Source organism: Lissotriton vulgaris, chromosome 5 (assembly GCF_964263255.1).
Source record: "Lissotriton vulgaris chromosome 5, aLisVul1.2, whole genome shotgun sequence".
Taxonomy (NCBI): domain Eukaryota; kingdom Metazoa; phylum Chordata; class Amphibia; order Caudata; family Salamandridae; genus Lissotriton; species Lissotriton vulgaris.
The window spans coordinates 1,591,877,947-1,591,897,017 of NC_141693.1; the positions used below are offsets into that span (position 1 = coordinate 1,591,877,947).

At 43.9% G+C, this 19,071-nt stretch overlaps 1 protein-coding gene across 1 annotated transcript in view; it reads left to right on the top strand.

Moving 5' to 3' along the window:
• Nucleotides 1-19,071, top strand: part of CMTM5 (CKLF like MARVEL transmembrane domain containing 5) — a 95,766-nt gene that overhangs the window by 55,097 nt on the left and 21,598 nt on the right. The window lies entirely within an intron of this gene.

Below are 19,071 nucleotides of genomic sequence, written 5' to 3' on the forward strand. Positions count from 1 at the left end.
TGGACATCTGGTACAGTTGAGGTGACTCTCATCTCTGGACAGATGCACAGAAACACATGCGCTCTTCCCCTCTTTCTAGAACCCGGTATGGAAAGGTTCTAGTACATGCAGTCTACACTTCTCCTACCCCAAACACAAGCAAAAGATACATTCCTCATTCTAATCAGCAAGCCGTGCAGGAAGTCTCATATTTCCGGCTTCTGACTGAACCTCTCGATCAGTTGACCTCTTATCATAGTCAATTCAATCAATTCAATTCAAAAATCTTTATTCGGATTTCAATAATCCATAAAAACACAATTTAAAAACGATTTGACATTTGCAATTACAATTACAATAGGTGCAATAGACACTATAAAGTTCATTATCAGTGCATTTACTAAGTCACACATTTCAAAAGTGCAAGGAAGATCAGTAGTCATTGATAGTACAAATAAATCAAGGGTATTCCATACTTCTACGTACATTAAAAATAACTTTTAAAAAACAGCTTGTGCGAAATATGAGTTCATCGTCCTCCAATTTTAAAAGCATCAGATAAGACTGATTCAGGGAAATGGGTCTATGTTTTTTAAAATATGGTGCTAGAAACCATTTAATATATTTCATATAAAACTTACACATGAAGAAGAAATGTAGATCGTTTTGTTTACTGGTTCCGTCACAAGGACACGGAATCTTGTCATCTACGGTGTGTCCCAGAGGAAAACAAAGTAAACATTTTACCGTTCCTGCTTTCATTCTAAATAATAGAGATCTTTCCCAGTAACACATTGGTAATGTCAAATACAACGGGAGTTGCTGGGTTAATAAACCATTATTAATATAGGACACATTAGTTTGTTTCTTCATCTCTTCTGACAATCTTTTTTCCCTGTAATTGGCATACAGTTCAAGTTGGACTTCTTTTTTGTCAGTCCTCTGTATATGAGATGGATTTTCAAAGAGGTTGCCCCTGTCTATACTAGACAGACTCTCTTGTATACCACGAAACCATGGGATCTTATTCCATTTGTCACAAGCTAAACATTCCCTCAAAATATCATGTGTTAAGCTAGCATATTCATTTGCCCAGATAGCTAACCAAAATAATGCAGGCCTGGCTGCAATAAAGTCACTAATATAGGGTGCATTCAGCTCCGAGTGGCAAATAAACCCTGATGATGAAATGGGAGCCCCCAGTAGCTTCCTACAGAGCCGATTCTCTTCTCTTTGTATTGAGGGGGTTTTTACTGACCCCCAAATTTCGGCACCGTAAGTTGCCACTGGGATGCATTGGAGCCTATAAATCTTTAAAATTGCTTTAGTTGCTCCAACTTTCCTCGGTTTGGGGAGAGATAAAATTGAGTTTATGGCCTTTGAGAACTTGCCTGTGGCGTGGGCAATATGCCCACTCCACAGGCCGTTCGCAACAAAGACCATACCTAAATATGGGAAAGTTTTAGTTAGGAGCAACTTATCAGCTCCTATCGTAATGGAATTTAATTGCTTGGCACCCGGCCCACAAGACATGATGAATGATTTTTTTAAATTTACTTTTAAATCCAAATTCCCCATATATGATGAAAAATCCCTGACTAGTGCACGAAGGGCATTAGGTGTTAATCCCATAAGCACAGCATCATCCGCGTACAAAAGACACGGTAGTTGGCATCCTTTAATTTTAGGGACATATTGGGTAGCCTTTTTTAGGGAGTCGCTCAAGCCATTTATGTAGATAATAAATAACAGGGGTGCTAAAACGCACCCCTGTCTCACACCCCTCTCTACATTAATTGGCCCAGAGACTGTACCCTCCATGTCAATCCGTACTTGTGCCTTTGTATCTTTGTGCAAATAGGCGAGGAAATGTACCAGGGGGGGATCCAGGCCATACAACAAGAGAATCGACCACAATTTTGACCTGTTTACCAGGTCAAATGCGGACGATAAGTCCATAAACGCCAGGTAAATGGGTGATGCCTTAGCAATATTATATTTGCTAATTAAAAGGTTTAAATTTAGGCATTGTTCGATGGTTCCCACCTTGCGTCTAAAACCCATTTGACAACGGTCAAGTACCCCCATTTCCTCAGCCCAGTCATTAACTCTATTATAGAGTACCCTACCCAAGATCTTTAAAGTATTGTCCAAGAGCGCAATAGGCCTATAATTTACGGGATCAGATCTTTCGCCCTTTTCATAAATAGGCACTATTATGCTCGTGGACCAAGTTGCGGGTATTGGGACAAACGGTAGACTGTTGAAAAGGTTAACAAAAATGTTTCCCCAGAGTTCTGGGTTGTGCTTGATTATATCTATTGGGAAGCCGTCGGGCCCAGGTGCCTTGTTGCCAAGGCTCTGATTAATGGCCACGGTGACTTCCCCCACAGTAATTTCTAGGGATTCCAATTTTCCTGGGGTATAGTCTTCTAAAACAACTCCAGGGCTGGCATATATTTTAGAAAAATGCAATTCCCATTGCTCACTTGCTATGGTACAACTAGTCGGGGTTAGTTGCTTACCCATATCCCGCATCTTTTTAACGGCAGGCCAAAAAGTAGTACTGCTCCCCAGAGTGGCAGCAGTTGTTAATGCCTCCCATTGCTCAATTAGTAGAGCAGCCTTCCTTGAGCCTATAGCTGTTTTATAATTCTGTCTAGCGGTCCTCACATCTATTATGCTTCTGGGTTTACAGTTTAAAGCTCTGCGAAGAGCTTTATTTGCTGCTGAGCAATGGCGGTCAAACCACCTTGGCTCAGGAGCAGTCGGTTTGATAGGGACACTTAAGAGGGATTTAATAGTGTTGCAGAGTTTAGAGAAGTCTTTTACTATTCTGCGATGGTTCCCATCATCCAGAGAACATGATTCAAGTAACAGACCATGGTTACTTATAATAGTGTCCGTTACTTGTCCACTATCTACCCCTCGCCATTTTAACCTCAATTTGTTAGCTGAGACCGTAATATCCCTTGCCCCCAGGGATCGAACAAGGGCACTCGGGGGACCTAAGCCAATGTTAACCTCCAAAGCGTTATGGTCCCCAAAGGCAGTTTCAAGGACGCCGACCTTGTTAACTCTATCTATTAAGTCAGAGGACATGAAAATGTAATCCACTGTGCTTGAAAATTCTCTTCCTCTGAAGGTTGGGATATAGATAAGTGGCTCCTTTTTGTCAGCATCCATTATGTCTGTTAGGATGTGTTCATTAAGGAAACATTCTAGTTCTTTACCCCGTTTGTATGCCCTATCTATTTGTGCATTGTTCGTTTTAGGTGTTGTAAACTTGGCATTAAAATCTCCTGCCAGTATTGTCCTGGTACTTATATGATTATGGAGTTTTTCTGCTATTTTAGATAGTTCTCCGAAAAGTTCAATATAATTCCTATTCGGAGTAGAACTAAAATCGTTGTTATAAAAGTTAATAAGATAGTATGGAACCCTTCAAGTGTACTCAATTATTTGAATGTTTGGATTTTTTGAAGGGATCAATTTTATAGACCCTCCTATGCTTATCTTAAACCCTATCAATAAACCTCCAATCGGGCGGCCGAAAACAGGCTTTCTGGCATTAATACAATAGCAGTGGAAACCCTCTATATGTACCGCTGTTGTCGCCCAAGTTTCCTGAAATAATATTATATCCTTATCGGAAATAAGACGGAGACCCTTTGCTGAAGTCCAGCAACATTCCAGCTTATAATCTTAAACTCCTTATTTTGCGCCCTTGGGTATTCACTACCTTCATGTATCACCAAGTCATGGGGTGTGGCATGTTCTTCTTTTTCATGGGGCACTAATTGACCCAATACATTAACTAATCCTTGTACTGGTGTAGCATATGTCTCATCTATTTGTATGCTTCCTGCCTGAGGCTCATTGATGTTTTTCCCCCTAACACTGGCATCTAATGGGATGTTTTGAAATTCGGGTGGTGATGGGAGTCAGTCTACCATGTCCAAAGTATTGAAAGTATTGAATCTATTGGATGTAGGAAACCCCAAGTGGGATCCCTTGCTAGATGGGGTCTTTGGTAATTCCTGTGATTATCATAGTCAACAAAAGACAGAATAAACTTTCTGGCCACCATCCAAACATTCTGGGAAAAAATCTGACGACAATCTTTAATACACCCAGTGTGCGCTTATCCAGAACTTGCTTCAGTAGCTACACCATGCCTTTTGGACACAGTGTGGTTGGAAAACGCATCCTCAACCTTGGGCCCACCTATGCGGCCACAGTTCTAGGAGTCGACTGTCTGCTTACTCTGCAGCACTTTTACCACATAATTCAGATTCCACCTTTTGCTGCTTCACAGCCACATAGCACCTGTACCAACTTCCGGCACATTCAACAATCCTCAGTTGAGTTACACTTTCTGTACGTAGCCTCTTTGGTTTACACACCATACCACCCACAACCTGGGGCCTAACATTACGATTCAAAGCTTATTATCTGTGTATTTAAACTGACTGCTATTAGTTCACTAGATAAGCAGTCAGATGTAACGTTGTGTCACACACTCTAACCTGAGGTGTAATTCATGGGTGCCAACAGACAGTCTTGTTCAATCAATTGCTCTTGTGATCCCTCCACAAAAAAAACACCCCGTAAAAACAGCGTGAGCCTCTCCACAGCCTAACAATGGGGAAAGAATAGCACACCACCCACAACAGACAGCTGTCATTTGTCACTATGCCCACTGATGAAGGATGCTATCTCCTGCAAATACATTTTTTCCTAATATTGTTTTTATTCTTTCAAAATCTAGTTGTCTACGCTCTCTATCAACTCAAAAAATGCCTCTTATTTTGTAGTTATTTTAAAGGTTCCGTTTTCTTTACAGAAAAAGATAAGTAATAGTCTCCTTGTCGTAAATATTTAATTTACCGTCTTAATTTCTATGCAGGTAAGTACTTAATCAATAATAACTCAATCAGAAAGAAAAAAACAGAGTCCGTGGTGTTAGAGTTCTTAGGGGTTTTATTCCTTAAAAAGGAATGGTCATGACTGGATATCGGATTCTTACCACCACAGGGGTGTAAGAAGGGATAGAGCATACTTTATTGACATTACATTACTTTTATACTTAATATACACAATAGAAGTCAATGCAGAAGGCTTAACAGCTGAGAGAAACAAGATAAAACACACACGTGGTCATGATACGTAATTAGGAGGCGTGAACTAGGCGTGAACATAGAAGTGTGTGTTAGAAACGTCACAGGTAGGTGTCATAAGTGGGTGGCAACAATAAGCAGAATCTTGTAATGTCAGCAGAAATCTGAGGCCTGGATGCGCGCGCAGCTGCATGACGTGTGATTGACGTGAAGCTGGAGGGTGCTGGGGACTTGACATTTCAACTAGCGGAAAGAGACAGAAGTCTGGCATGTCAGATCAACTTGTGCTTCTATCATATCTGATATCTGATGTTTAGGAACTGAACTATCTGGGCGGAAAGGTCTCTGGGGCAGAAGCTATTCTATACTGACTGTGAGTGCGTGTATAAGCGCCTAAGTGTCTGCATGAGAAGCGTGGGGGCATGGGCCTTCCATGGTAGCGTGGTAACAGAGGCTATGAATTACTTGCACAGAAACAGTAAGGCCAGGCCCTTTTGCTCTGCAGCTGGGGGAATGTTTACTTAAACTAGTAGGCAGGAATGCATCTTCGGAGAGGGAAACAGATAACTCGAAGGTTGAATTCATTCTTGGCAGGCAGCAGGCTGAGCTGAGCGCGGTGGGCCGCGCTGAAAGTAAGGCAGAGTTCACAGGTACGGGGGCAGCCTGGGCAGCCTGGGCTGAAGCTTTCAGAGTCAGAAGGCAGAAAAAAGGCTCGATGGCAGAATTCCGGGCCTACTTTGCCAGAGCTGAAAACGTGTAAAGTACACTACAAAAAGACGTTGGCATGGCATACTTAGGAACGGACTATTCAACCCATTCAGGGTGGGTCTGAAAGAGGACATGTTAACGTTGGACGCAAATGTATTTGCGTCTTCATAGCTGGCACAGGAGGGAAGTTACATGCACTTTAAACTCGTACATGGAGACGGTGGGGTACACGATAGGGAACATAACTTGACCAAAAATTTATATTTCCTCATTCCCTCCTTGTTCCCTACGGACCCTTCATGATATCTCGATCATCATGAATCGATCAGTCTGTTCTTGTAACATCATTTGCTCGTCTCTCTTCCGTTGTCGGTTTGAGAGAAAACTGGAATGTTCAATGCATGATGTGGCGCACAGTCCACATATCGCCGGCCCACACTGTAGGCACAGGCAGCAACTGAATACTATGACAAGGCCAATGCCTAGGAAGGATAGGATCTTCCATCCCCAAGCGGTCAACGTTGTCCAGAACCATCCGGACCAAGTCCAGGTGCCTGGATTCTGATGTATTAAACTTGCAATCTTATGAAGACGTGTAATAGCTTTGTATACAGATGGCGCGTTTTCTGGAATGAAAACACAGCAACTTGACCCGATGACCTTACAAGCTCCACCTCTATCTGCCAAGATGACGTCAATAACGAGACGATTTTGAAGGACAACAATCCGCATAGCAGACTGCTCCTCTGTTAAGTTACCTAGGGCAGAGGCAGTTTCATGTACTACTGCTTCAAGTGTCCTAGTTAGTCTACGTATTAATTTACTGTTTTGGACGGAGCCTGTGAAGAAAAAGAATCCTTTATTAAAATCTGTGTATTGCTCCCATGCCGTTTCAGTATAGTCGACAATCGGGAGATCTCTTCGGAATCTATCTTTTACTAGGTTTGTATTTCTATGATAATCAGGAGGAGCTAGGAAAACAGGGGGCTGAAGGAAAGCAATGTAACAGGTACCATCCCAATCTGGAGGTAAACGTATGTATGCGGTATGGCCACAAACAAAGTAGGAATGACGTGTAGCTCGAAATGAGGACCTACCCTCATCAGTGAATTCGACCACAGTAGTACATTTACTATGACCTAAGTGTACTGAACCTTTCTTTCTAACACAAAGATGACCAGTGACTGGTAATACTGACATAGCGGGGAGAATGGGTGCAGCTTCGGACTCAATAGTAAGGATCATGAGGTTAACTGTGTAATTACCTAATCCATATACTTCGTTTTCTAGATCAGTTCCTATTCTAACGGATCGTCCACTTTTATCAGGGTAACAGACGTCGAACAGAACTGAATTCAGGTTTCCCCAAACCCAGCCCCCTTCGCGGGTAACAGCAATATCAGAATCTAAAGAATTAATCAATCTACTCCATGCACCACAGGAGCCATTGTGAGTGAAGGGATACGGAAAGAGGGGCAGAACTCCCTTGTATTTCTGATGGGGAGGGAGTCGGCCACATATCCAACAGTTTGTAGCATTGCTCGTCTGATGGGAGTGATGTAACATGCTAATGAATGTGTTGTTGCGCAGCGCAAGTCTGTAAGACAATTTGTGAGGGGGTAATGTACTAAAAGAATGTTCAGCAGAAACATTGTAAGCAGATTGTTCACGCTTGAAAATAGGGTAATAGATAGGAAGCAGTATACTTGCAACAATAATCAGAAGACTTAGAAAAAACATAATTAATAATGTCACTATACAGTGACTACGCAGTGATTTGCAATAAGTACGTTTCTTGAATTGTCTCTCTCTCTCTCTATCTCGATCTAGGGGATACATGTCAGAAACTATTTAACCGATTCACCTAGGGGAGGACTTAAACAATTAAACTGTCTGACTTGCTAGATCGGAGTTTCAATTTATACTCCTCTTGGGGAGTTTTCTCTCGTTCGGGTACTTTAAAGTCACTAGGTTTAATACAGTCTTTGGTGGGGGTGGACGAGTCAGGGTCTGGTTTCAGTTCGTTGCATTGTTTAATATGACTCGTGTGGATCCACCCCTTTCTGCCCTCCACCTTTACTGCGGTCCTCGTAGTAAGAAGGACGGTCTTCGGCGCTTTCCAGCGGGGCTCCAGCTGACTTTTCCTGTCGAAGTTCCTAATTAGGACCAGGTCGCCAGGACGGACATCATGCGGCTTTACATCAGTGTTGTCAGGAAAGGCTGCGGCAACCTGTGAACGACATGATTGGAGTGCAGACATCAAGGAGGCAAGGTAATCTGTCAACATGTTACAATCAACATCAGTAATTTTCTTAGGCATGGGCGTCCCCCACATATTCGGTGGTCTGCCAAAGACCACTTCGTACGGGGATAGTCCTGATCTCGAGTGGGCAACCATTCTCATGTATAACAGTGCAACTGGCAGGGCGACTATCCAGTCAACCCCTTTCTCCTGGCATATTTTAGCAAGGCGGGTTTTTAGTGTCTGGTTATGCCTCTCTACAAGGCCTGCGGCTTCGGGATGTCGGACACAATGGAATCTCCACTGATATCCTAGCAGAAGGGAGACATGCTTCATGAGTTCGGATGAGAACGGCTGTCCGTTATCTGAGTACACGACACGAGGCAGGCCGTATCGTGGGAAGAATTCTCGAACCAGCTGCCTGGCAGTGGTCGGAGCAGTGTAGTCTGGGACTGGATATGCTTCGGTCCAACGAGAAAGTGCACAAACAACTACAAGGACATATTTGAATCCTCGACAACGGTCCATCTGGATATAATCCATCTGGAGGACTTCAAAAGGGTGATCGGGAGGATGAAATCCACCTTGCTCTACAGGAACGCTTTTACCTGGATTGAACTGACAACAGATCATGCAAGTACGCACTTTCTGTTTTGCTGCTGCTCGTAAGTGTTTGTTGTACCAGAGATTCTGTAAACTGTCTAACATAGCTTTTTCTCCTAGATGTGCAGGACTATGTGCTGTATTTATCATTATTTGGACCATTGAGTCGGGGAGGAACCATGTAGATTTTCCCTTTGTGACCCATCCTTGATCCATCTGGATCCCTCCTAGTTCAGTCCATTTCTTTATTTCATCAGAAGTGGCATGTGTCTGAATATCGATTACGTCTAGGGTGGGATCCCTGACTGACATACACTGAGTTGGTACTATTGTCTTTGTCACATCAGTAGTCTGGGTGTGAGTCAATGCTGTATGTTTTGCTGTCTGGTCTGCCAGGTCGTTACCCTGGGAAACAGAATCTGTAACCTTAGTATGTGCTTTACACTTCATGACTGATATGCCCGAGGGCAAATGTATTGCTTCTAACAGTGCTTGAATGAGGGGACCGTGTTGGATCTTGGCACCATGAGAGGTCAAGAAACCTCTTTCTTGCCATAACATGCCGAAGTCGTGTACGACTCCGAACGCATAGCGGGAATCAGTGTATATGTTAACATTTCTGTTCTTGGCTAGTATACAAGCTCGGGTCAGAGCGATGAGCTCCGCCGCTTGAGCAGACAATGTGTCAATACGATGTGTTTCTTTAACTTCAGTTTCAGTGGTCACTGCATACGCGGCCACTAATTCTCCTGTACTTGTTCTCATGCATGAACCGTCCACATAAAGTGTCAGGTCTGGATTTTCCAGTGGAACATCTGTTAGGTCTCGTCGAGGTTTTGTTACTGCATTAATGATCTCTATGCAATCATGCGGGGCTGGATCTGTCATAATTGTAGGTAACAATGTTGCGGGGTTCAGAATGCTACAGCGTCTGATTTCTATATGTGGCTGGAATAGTGTCAATTCATAACCTGTCAGTCGTGCTATAGTCAAGTGCTGAGTCTGGGTTCTGTTTAAAAGAACCTCTACAGAATGTGGAACTTGAACTGTTAATGGATGTCCTAAAACAATTGAATCGCTCTGTCTGATTGCTAACGCTGTTGCTGCTACTGACTTCAAGCACGCAGGGAGTGCCTGAGCTACTGAATCCAATGTACTTGAAAAATAAGCACAAGGCTTATGTGAACCTGCTTGATCTTGAGTGAGGACAGACAATGCTGTGCCATCACGTTCTGTAACAAAAAGTGTAAAAGGTTTGCTGTAACATGGTGTCGCTAGAACTGGTGCTTGGCATAAAGCTTTCTTTAATTCTTCAAAAGCCTGTGTATGTTCCTGAGTCCAAGGGAGGACAGTCGAAGTCGCTGCCTCCTGTGTTGTTAACTGAATGAGTGGTTTGGCTAGAAATGCATACTGGGGAATCCACTGTCTGCAGTACGAGGTGAGGCCTATAAAGGCCCGCACTTCCTTTTGTGTCTGTGGTTGTGGCATATTTACAATTAACTGAATGCGATCGGGAGTGAGCTGTCTCCCCACTTTGGACAGCAAGTGACCCAAGTACACAACTTGCTGAACACAGAATTGTAGCTTCGAAGGAGACACCTTGTGTCCCTTGTCGGCCAGAAAATGTAGAACTGTCAGTGATGCTTGTTCACATTCGGGCTCACTTCGTGCGGTGATCAGCAGATCATCGACGTATTGCAGTAAAGCGGTGTTAACTGGCATTATGATACAATCAAGTTGTCTTTTCAGTGCTTGGCTATAGATGCTGGGGCTTTCTGTGAATCCTTGAGGTGAGCGTGAAAATTTGAAACTTCGTCCATTTAAACTGAATCCGAAGAGATATTGGCTCTCTGGATCAATAGGTACACTGAAGAAGGCGTTCTTGAGGTCAATTACAGTAAAGGACGTTGCTTCTGAATCAATAGCAGTCAATAGGGATGAGATGTCGGGAACCACAGGGTACTGTGGAATAATGCATTTATTCAGTTCTCTTAAATCAATCACCAGCCGATATACTGGCGGTGCATTGGGATCAGTACGTTTAAGGATCGGAATGATGGGTGAATTACAGATATTGGAGTCGGTTTCTACAACCACTCCTTGGGCAATGAGCTCTTCAATGATTTCCAGTAAAGCCACTACAGCATCGGGTGGTAACTTGTATTGTCTGATTCTGGGTAAAACTACACCTGGTTTGAGTGTAACACGGTATGGTGTAATGTGCATACAACCTACATCAGTTGGGCCTTTTGCCCACAAGTGATCTGGTACATTTTTCAATCTGACATCAAACTCACGTAACACATAATGACCCTTGAAATCCCGTAGAAAGAGTCTAACTCCCTCCGGGGAGCAACAGATCACGGCTCCTAGAGCCTTCAATGTTTTTATTCCTAACAGATTTTCTGGACATGATTTCGTGAGTAACAGGTCTGTAACACGTGATAATGGACCCACAGCCAGGGGAACTGGTTTCGATACCTCATTTACAATAGGCTGTCCTGAAAAACCAAGGGAAACATTCTGTGAGCCTGAGAGGGGTGCCCCTGGAACTTCATCATGACTGATTGTGGTGCGACTTGCCCCTGTGTCAATTAAAAACTTTCTGTCTTTTCCCAATACTTGACTATGTACATAAGGACCCTCTTGATCTACAGGAATCTCAATAAGAGGCAAGCCACCTTCCCTCTCTAGGCTGTTTCATGTATATCGTGGATAATCGGGATAAGCGGACTGGGCATACTGGTACATCTGTTGTGAAACTTGCTGAGTTGCGGCAATGGGCTGTGGCTGTGATACCGCTACTGTCTGTGCTGCATGTGATGAAGCATGCATAGGCTGTGTATTCTGCATGGGCTGTATGTTCTGTGAGGTCTGTTGATGACCATGATCTTGTCTAGGTGGATGTGGTCTTTCTTTAGTTTTACCTGTCGCTATGTTATGTTTCAGAACTGGGCATTCGTGTACGTAGTGACCCGGCTGCTTGCAATAGTTGCATGTCCCTTTAACGGGAGCTGCGGAATGGCCTGTCTGGGTCGTACCCTTTCTCTGACCGTCGGCTGGAACCGACTGGGCTACTAACATTTTCATTTTCGTGTCTTTCATGCGTTTCTGTTCCTGATCTTGTTCTTCTCTAATTCTGTTCTGATGGTATTGTAGCATCTGTAACATCTGGGATGGCGTATTTGCCTGCCAAGTACTTTCAACTTTATACACGCGGTTCTTAACTAATGGCAGGGAATTCTCGACTAATTTTGATACAAAAAGATGCGGATATGACTCACTACTTGGTTTAAGGCCACTATTAATAATGAAACATTTCTCGAATCTTGAATAGAAGTCACTAGTATCTTCATCGTGTTTCTGTTTACAGGACGAGATGGCGTCCCAATCTTCCTTTCTAGTTGTCAATAATCTTGGCAGAACCTGTACTATCAAACCTGGTAATGCTTTAGTTTTCTCCCCAAGGCCTACCCCTGGGACACGTTTTTTCTCTTCGTCTTCTATTTCTGCCCATACAATCTTTTTCTCTCCCACCTCCCATTCTTTTTCCTTGAGTTTCTCGTAGATGCCCGTGGGCAGCAGTACCTTTAACATTTTCATGATATCTTCATATGTGTAATCCCCCATCAGTAACATGTCTTTAAGTTCTCTGTGAAAACCTGCAGGGTCTTTATCATGACACGGTACTAGTTTCTTCATTTCTAACAGTTCTAACTTAGTCAGAGGCGTGTGTACATACACACGTTTCAAGGTATGATCCTCACCCATAACTGGATGCACTTCTCGTAAGGGGTTCTGACTTTCAATGCCATGCAGACGTTCCATATGATACATTTTTCTTTCTGGGGGCGGAGCGGGAACATATTCGGAGCTTACGAAAGTGTTATATCTGTGGCGTTGTTCTAGAATTATTTGAATTAATTTGGTGCTTAAACCTCTCCATCTATCCATGAGTAGTGCTTCTAATGTATCGTGTAAGGGACCTGGATCAGAATGTTGGTTTCTGTATAACGTGAGGAGGTGCTGAATCATGTATACACCTGCTAATTTCTGTTCGTCTGGGGAAAGGTTCAGGAATGTCTGCGCTACTGTGTCATCATTATATATATCCGGGTTGTCAGCCCATAATACTGCTGACCGAGCTAGTTCTTGTTCATCCATAGAATTGAGTACATGGTACCCCATTCGGTCTCGAAGCCTTTTATCGGTCTCCTGGAACTGATGTTCAGTAGAATTTGGATTTGTTAAGCCAGAGAGAAAAACTCTCTTGCTTTCTGGACGAATGCCTTTCCTAAGGTAAGCTCCCTTACCTACATATGCTATCGTATCTGTAGTCTTTTCTGGTTCTTCACGTTCTTCCTCCTCCTCGGAGGAGGCATTCTCTTTTTCTTTTTCTTTTTTGTGTATCTCTATTACTTCTTTTCTTATTTTCTTGTACATGCTGGCTATGCAACCCCCTTTATCATGTTTTCCTTCAGATATATTTTGACCCCACTTGTTGAGTCCATCTAATTCATCCTGGTCTGTCTCAGGCCTGTCTCGTTCTCTTATTAAGCAATTTATGAAAAAACGTAGTAGATACGCTTGAGTGTCGACTTTCTGATATGCCATGGCTTCCTTAATACTGTCAGGGTCTTCCCCAGTCCGGACAAAATTGTATATTCTATCTAGGTACTCTTTCATTCCTGGGAAGTAAAGTAGGTAATCGGTAGCTTGTCGTAAGCGTAGTGATGCTATAAACATCCTATCATCTTTACCAGGTACTGGGTCGTATCTGCAAACTTGAAGCGGTTCTTTGAGTGGGTCGAGGCGGGGTGAGTGGAGCATAAAGGGCTTCTGCAAGTGTAATCTACGTGTTGGCGGCGGGGTCTGGGGACCCCCGGACGCACCTCCTGAGGCTGAAGCTTGAGCGTTATCTCTTTGTGGAGTCTGTATCGGTACTTGAATTTGTCTTTTAATAGGATCAGGTAGAAGCGGTTTCGGTAGATTAATTTTAGGTGCGGGAAGTGGTGGAGGTGGTGGAACAGGGGGAATCTGTCGGGCGGGGGAACCTTGTTGTGGTACTGGCGGAATATGATCTTGGGGCGGGTTACCACCCCCGTCCCCGTCGTTAGGCAGGGCGCGGACAGGCAGATTGGTGTAAGCGGGGGCTACATCCTCTAGATAGGAATTCAGGAATATGTCTTTAGTGGTCCTGTGAGTTACTTTAGTTGGAATTAATGGTGGCGGGGCGATTTTCCGGTATTTCTGAAGTGGCCTCTGGCGAACCCTCGGCCACGAGATACATACCATTTACAAGATTGTTTCGTGCGCGGTCTATTTGCTCTGATTTTACTCGAATCCCTTCAGTAACTAATTCGTTTTCTTGAGCTTTATCTGATTCTTTAAGTCTGTCTTCTCTACGGAGTGCTCTTTCAGCACGCTTATGTGATTCCTTACGCCAAAATTCTATGGCGTCTTTCTGAGATTGTCTGGCTTTCTTTTTCCATAATGCTTCTTCTACCTTCAAGATGCACTCGGCATCCCATGTTCCGGTAATGGGCCATCTGTGTCTCTCATCTAGATGCTTAGTATAATCGGCCCATAAATCTAGATACAGTATGGCGTCTATGCCATGTTTCTGATACATGAAATTTCCAGGAGTGTCCCTAGGGGGGATAGGAATTTCTTCCTCTAGCATCCCTTTCCTAGTTCCTATCTGCTTTAACTTGTTGAAAAACGGCATCTTGTTCACTTAATACTGAATGCTCAATCCTTGCTATTTAATACTGAATACAGCTAGTTACACAAAAACACAATAATGTACATAAAAACAGTCACTCATACAACGACATTGATCACATGGAAAACGACATTTAAAAAACACTTATTACTACCCCCTATACCGGATGTACTGCTAAACAGCACAGATACACTGCTGAGAACAGTGCAAGAACTTGAATCATCGGATATACTGCTAAACAGTACAGATACACTGTCTAAAACAGTGCAGACCGGACTTGTGTACCCAAACCCGTCTAGATACGTCCCAGCAATGGTACTCACCGGGAAGCACGGAAAACAGAAGGCCTCGGAAAACTCGACTGGACTGGACCGGACTCGACTCGACTCGACACGTGGATACTTCGGAAAACTGGTGGGCCTCTTGACACCTCAGACCTTGCTTCTTTCGGCTAGGCTCTGGTCGGGATCCTCCGCGCTCCTCACCGCCTCGTCTGGGTGCTAATTGCAGTCTTCGTCACCTCCGTGGGCCAGAGGGAGATACAGGAAATCCTGCCGGTACGCGTAGGTTCCGTCTAACTGATGGCAGGGGACAGAGTTTGCAACGCACCAACCGGCGCGTGAGGTGGGGGAGGGGTCCCTATTCGGGCGCCAAAATGTCGTAAATATTTAATTTACCGTCTTAATTTCTATGCAGGTAAGTACTTAATCAATAATAACTCAATCAGAAAGAAAAAAACAGAGTCCGTGGTGTTAGAGTTCTTAGGGGTTTTATTCCTTAAAAAGGAATGGTCATGACTGGATATCGGATTCTTACCACCACAGGGGTGTAAGAAGGGATAGAGCATACTTTATTGACATTACATTACTTTTAAACTTAATATACACAATAGAAGTCAATGCAGAAGGCGTAACAGCTGAGAGAAACAAGATAAAACACACACGTGGTCATGATACGTAATTAGGAGGCGTGAACTAGGCGTGAACATAGAAGTGTGTGTTAGAAACGTCACAGGTAGGTGTCATAAGTGGGTGGCAACAATAAGCAGAATCTTGTAATGTCAGCAGAAATCTGAGGCCTGGATGCGCGCGCAGCTGCATGACGTGTGATTGACATGAAGCTGGAGGGTGCTGGGGACTTGACATTTCAACTAGCGGAAAGAGACAGAAGTCTGGCATGTCAGATCAACTTGTGCTTCTATCATATCTGATATCTGATGTTTAGGAACTGAACTATCTGGGCGGAAAGGTCTCTGGGGCAGAAGCTATTCTATACTGACTGTGAGTGCGTGTATAAGCGCCTAAGTGTCTGCATGAGAAGCGTGGGGGCATGGGCCTTCCATGGTAGCGTGGTAACAGAGGCTATGAATTACTTGCACAGAAACAGTAAGGCCAGGCCCTTTTGCTCTGCAGCTGGGGGAATGTTTACTTAAACTAGTAGGCAGGAATGCATCTTCGGAGAGGGAAACAGATAACTCGAAGGTTGAATTCATTCTTGGCAGGCAGCAGGCTGAGCTGAGCGCGGTGGGCCGCGCTGAAAGTAAGGCAGAGTTCACAGGTACGGGGGCAGCCTGGGCAGCCTGGGCTGAGGCTTTCAGAGTCAGAAGGCAGAAAAAAGGCTCGATGGCAGAATTCCGGGCCTACTTTGCCAGAGCTGAAAACGTGTAAAGTACACTACAAAAAGACGTTGGCATGGCATACTTAGGAACGGACTATTCAACCCATTCAGGGTGGGTCTGAAAGAGGACATGTTAACGTTGGACGCAAATGTATTTGCGTCTTCATAGCTGGCACAGGAGGGAAGTTACATGCACTTTAAACTCGTACATGGAGACGGTGGGGTACACGATAGGGAACATAACTTGACCAAAAATTTATATTTCCTCATCCTATACCCCAAAATATATAAATTATTCTTTGTCACTAGGTATTTGTTTTGCTTCAATCACTTAAATGTGTTCAGGGAAAATATCATTCTGCAAGATCACGTGCCGTAAGTGCGCCACTTTTTTGCAGACACTAACACTTTTTCTGCCTTGATGTCAGACTCTTAGATAAATGAACCAAAACACTGCCTTAGAATTCTTTTGTCATCCTTAACCTTTTCACTAGTCCATTCTCCTTCTTCCCTCCATCTCTTCCTTCCACTGTCCCTCTATTACTCCAGTCACCCTCCTATCCTTTCACCCTTCATGTCCACCAGTGACCCATGCTCCCACCCCCTCACCATCCCCCATGCACCTTCCCTTACTCCTTCCTCCCATCTTCTTATTTTTCCATGTTACCTCTCTCCCTATAACCACCCTCACTTTTCTATTTCCTTCTATTATCCGTCTCTTCCATCCTTCTATCCTTCCTCTCTGCCTTTCAACTCTAACCCCTCTGTAACCTTCCCAGACCTGTCAACTCACACATCCGTTCACCATCACATTTATTTATTGAGTAACTGAAAATATATACTTCAGTCCTAACACTAATGGCTCCCTGATGCCGAAAAAGCCTTCGAATGTGACCCTTTAATCGGCGGCTACTCCTCACTCTGTTCCAGACATAGCCATTGTCCAATTCCCTATTTAGAGCACCCTGTTGTCGTAATCCTATAATCTCAAAGCTGTACTTCTCCTCATGTATATTACTATATTTCATGAGTATTGCTCTAACTCTGTTCCATTATTGTGGAATACCCCATGTCTGATACCTGGCTATGAAAATAGGCATCATTAGCCTGCTGCAACGGCTATAATGGTTGTTAAAGGCCCCAGCCCAAGTTATAGGTCTGAGCCGCAAGTGAGGTTCCATAATGAGGGTGAGGGCCATTCCTGCTCTAGCTTCACTCTGGACATGATAGTAATGGCCGATCCTGAACCCACCTGCCACTTCTGTATTATCATGGCACACATTGGCTAGTACGCTTCACTGTTATCAACTGCCAGAACCATAAACAATCTAGGTTCTCCTCAATTTTGATAAATTCTTTACCAATATTAATTTTCCATTTCCTACTGCTACTGCACCCGTCAGCAAAGTAGCCATCCTTGGCACAACGTTATTCATGTCATTCCTACAGCAGAGCATAATCTATCATTAAGTGCATTACAGCCATCCCACACACACAGTCTGTATTTATTTTTACTGCCACCACTAAACTTAACGTTGGATTTTTTCATTTATTATTATAATATTTTTTTATCTTTGGAAACAGTTCACTCATGCTCCAGCCTTTAATCCATGATCTGTAATGGTTTGAGGCACCGTTTGACGCTCTTACCAATGGCCGCAGACTGTTCAAAACTAAAAGTGTTACACCCCACAAGTCTCGCTTGTTAGAGTGTGTACTGTAATTCACGGCATTGTCATGTCCAATCAGCTTATTACTAGCATTTCCAGATTCGCAAAGTGTGGCTACAACGCCTATAGGCCTCCATAAGTTCATGACCTTGTTGAGAACGAGTACAGAACCTGGGAAATTCCAGTACTACACTTGGCTGTGTCACAAAAAAGTGTCTTACTAGCCAAACACATGGCCAACTCCCACATGCATGACCTGAAAGCAGAACACATGTCCAACTCCCACACACATGACCTGAAAGCAGAACACATGGTTAACTCCCACACACATGACCTGAAAGAGGAACACATGCTAAGCTCCCACACATGACCTGAAAGCAGAACACATGTCCAACTCCCACACATATGACCTGAAAATAAAACACACGTCCCGCTCCCTCACACATGACCTGAAATCAGAACACATGTCCATCTCCCACACACCTGACCTGAAAGCAAAACACTTGTCCAGCTCCCACACAAATGACTTGAAAGCATGTCCAACTCCCACACACATAACCTGAAAACACAACACACGTCCCACTCCCTCACACATGACCGGAAAGCAGAACACATGTCTAACTCCCACACACATGACCTGAAAACAAAACACACGTCCCACTCCCTCACACATGACCTGAAATCAGAACACATGTCCAGCTCCCACACATATGACCTGAAAGCATGTCCAACTCCCACACACATCATCTGAAAACAAAACACATGTCCTGCTCTCTCACACATGACCTGAAATCAGAACACATGTTCAACTCCCACACATATGACCTGAAAGCAAAAAACATGTCCAGCTCCCACACACATGACCTGAAAGCAGAACACATGTCCAACTCCCACACACAAGACCTGAAATCAGAACACATGTCCAACTCCCACACACATGGCGTGAAAGCAGAACACATGTCAAACTCCCACACATAACCTAAAAGCAAAACACATGTCCAGCTCCTACACACATGACCTGAAAGCAGAACACATGTCCAGCTCCTGCACACAACCTGAAATTAGAACACATGTCCAGCTCCCACACATGACCTGAAAGCAGAACACATGTTCAACTCCCACACAAATGACCTGAAAGCAAAACACATGTCCACCTCCCATACATATAACCTGAAAGCAGAACACATGTTCAGCTCCCACTCATGACCTAAAAGCAAAACACATGTCCAGCTCCCACAGACATGACCTGAAAGCAGAACACATGTCCAGCTCCTGCACACGACCTGAAATCAAAACACATGTCCAGCTCCCACACACATGACCTGAAAGCAGAACACATGTCAAACTCCCACACATGACCTAAAAGCAAAACACATGCCAGCTCCTACACACATGACCTGAAAGCAG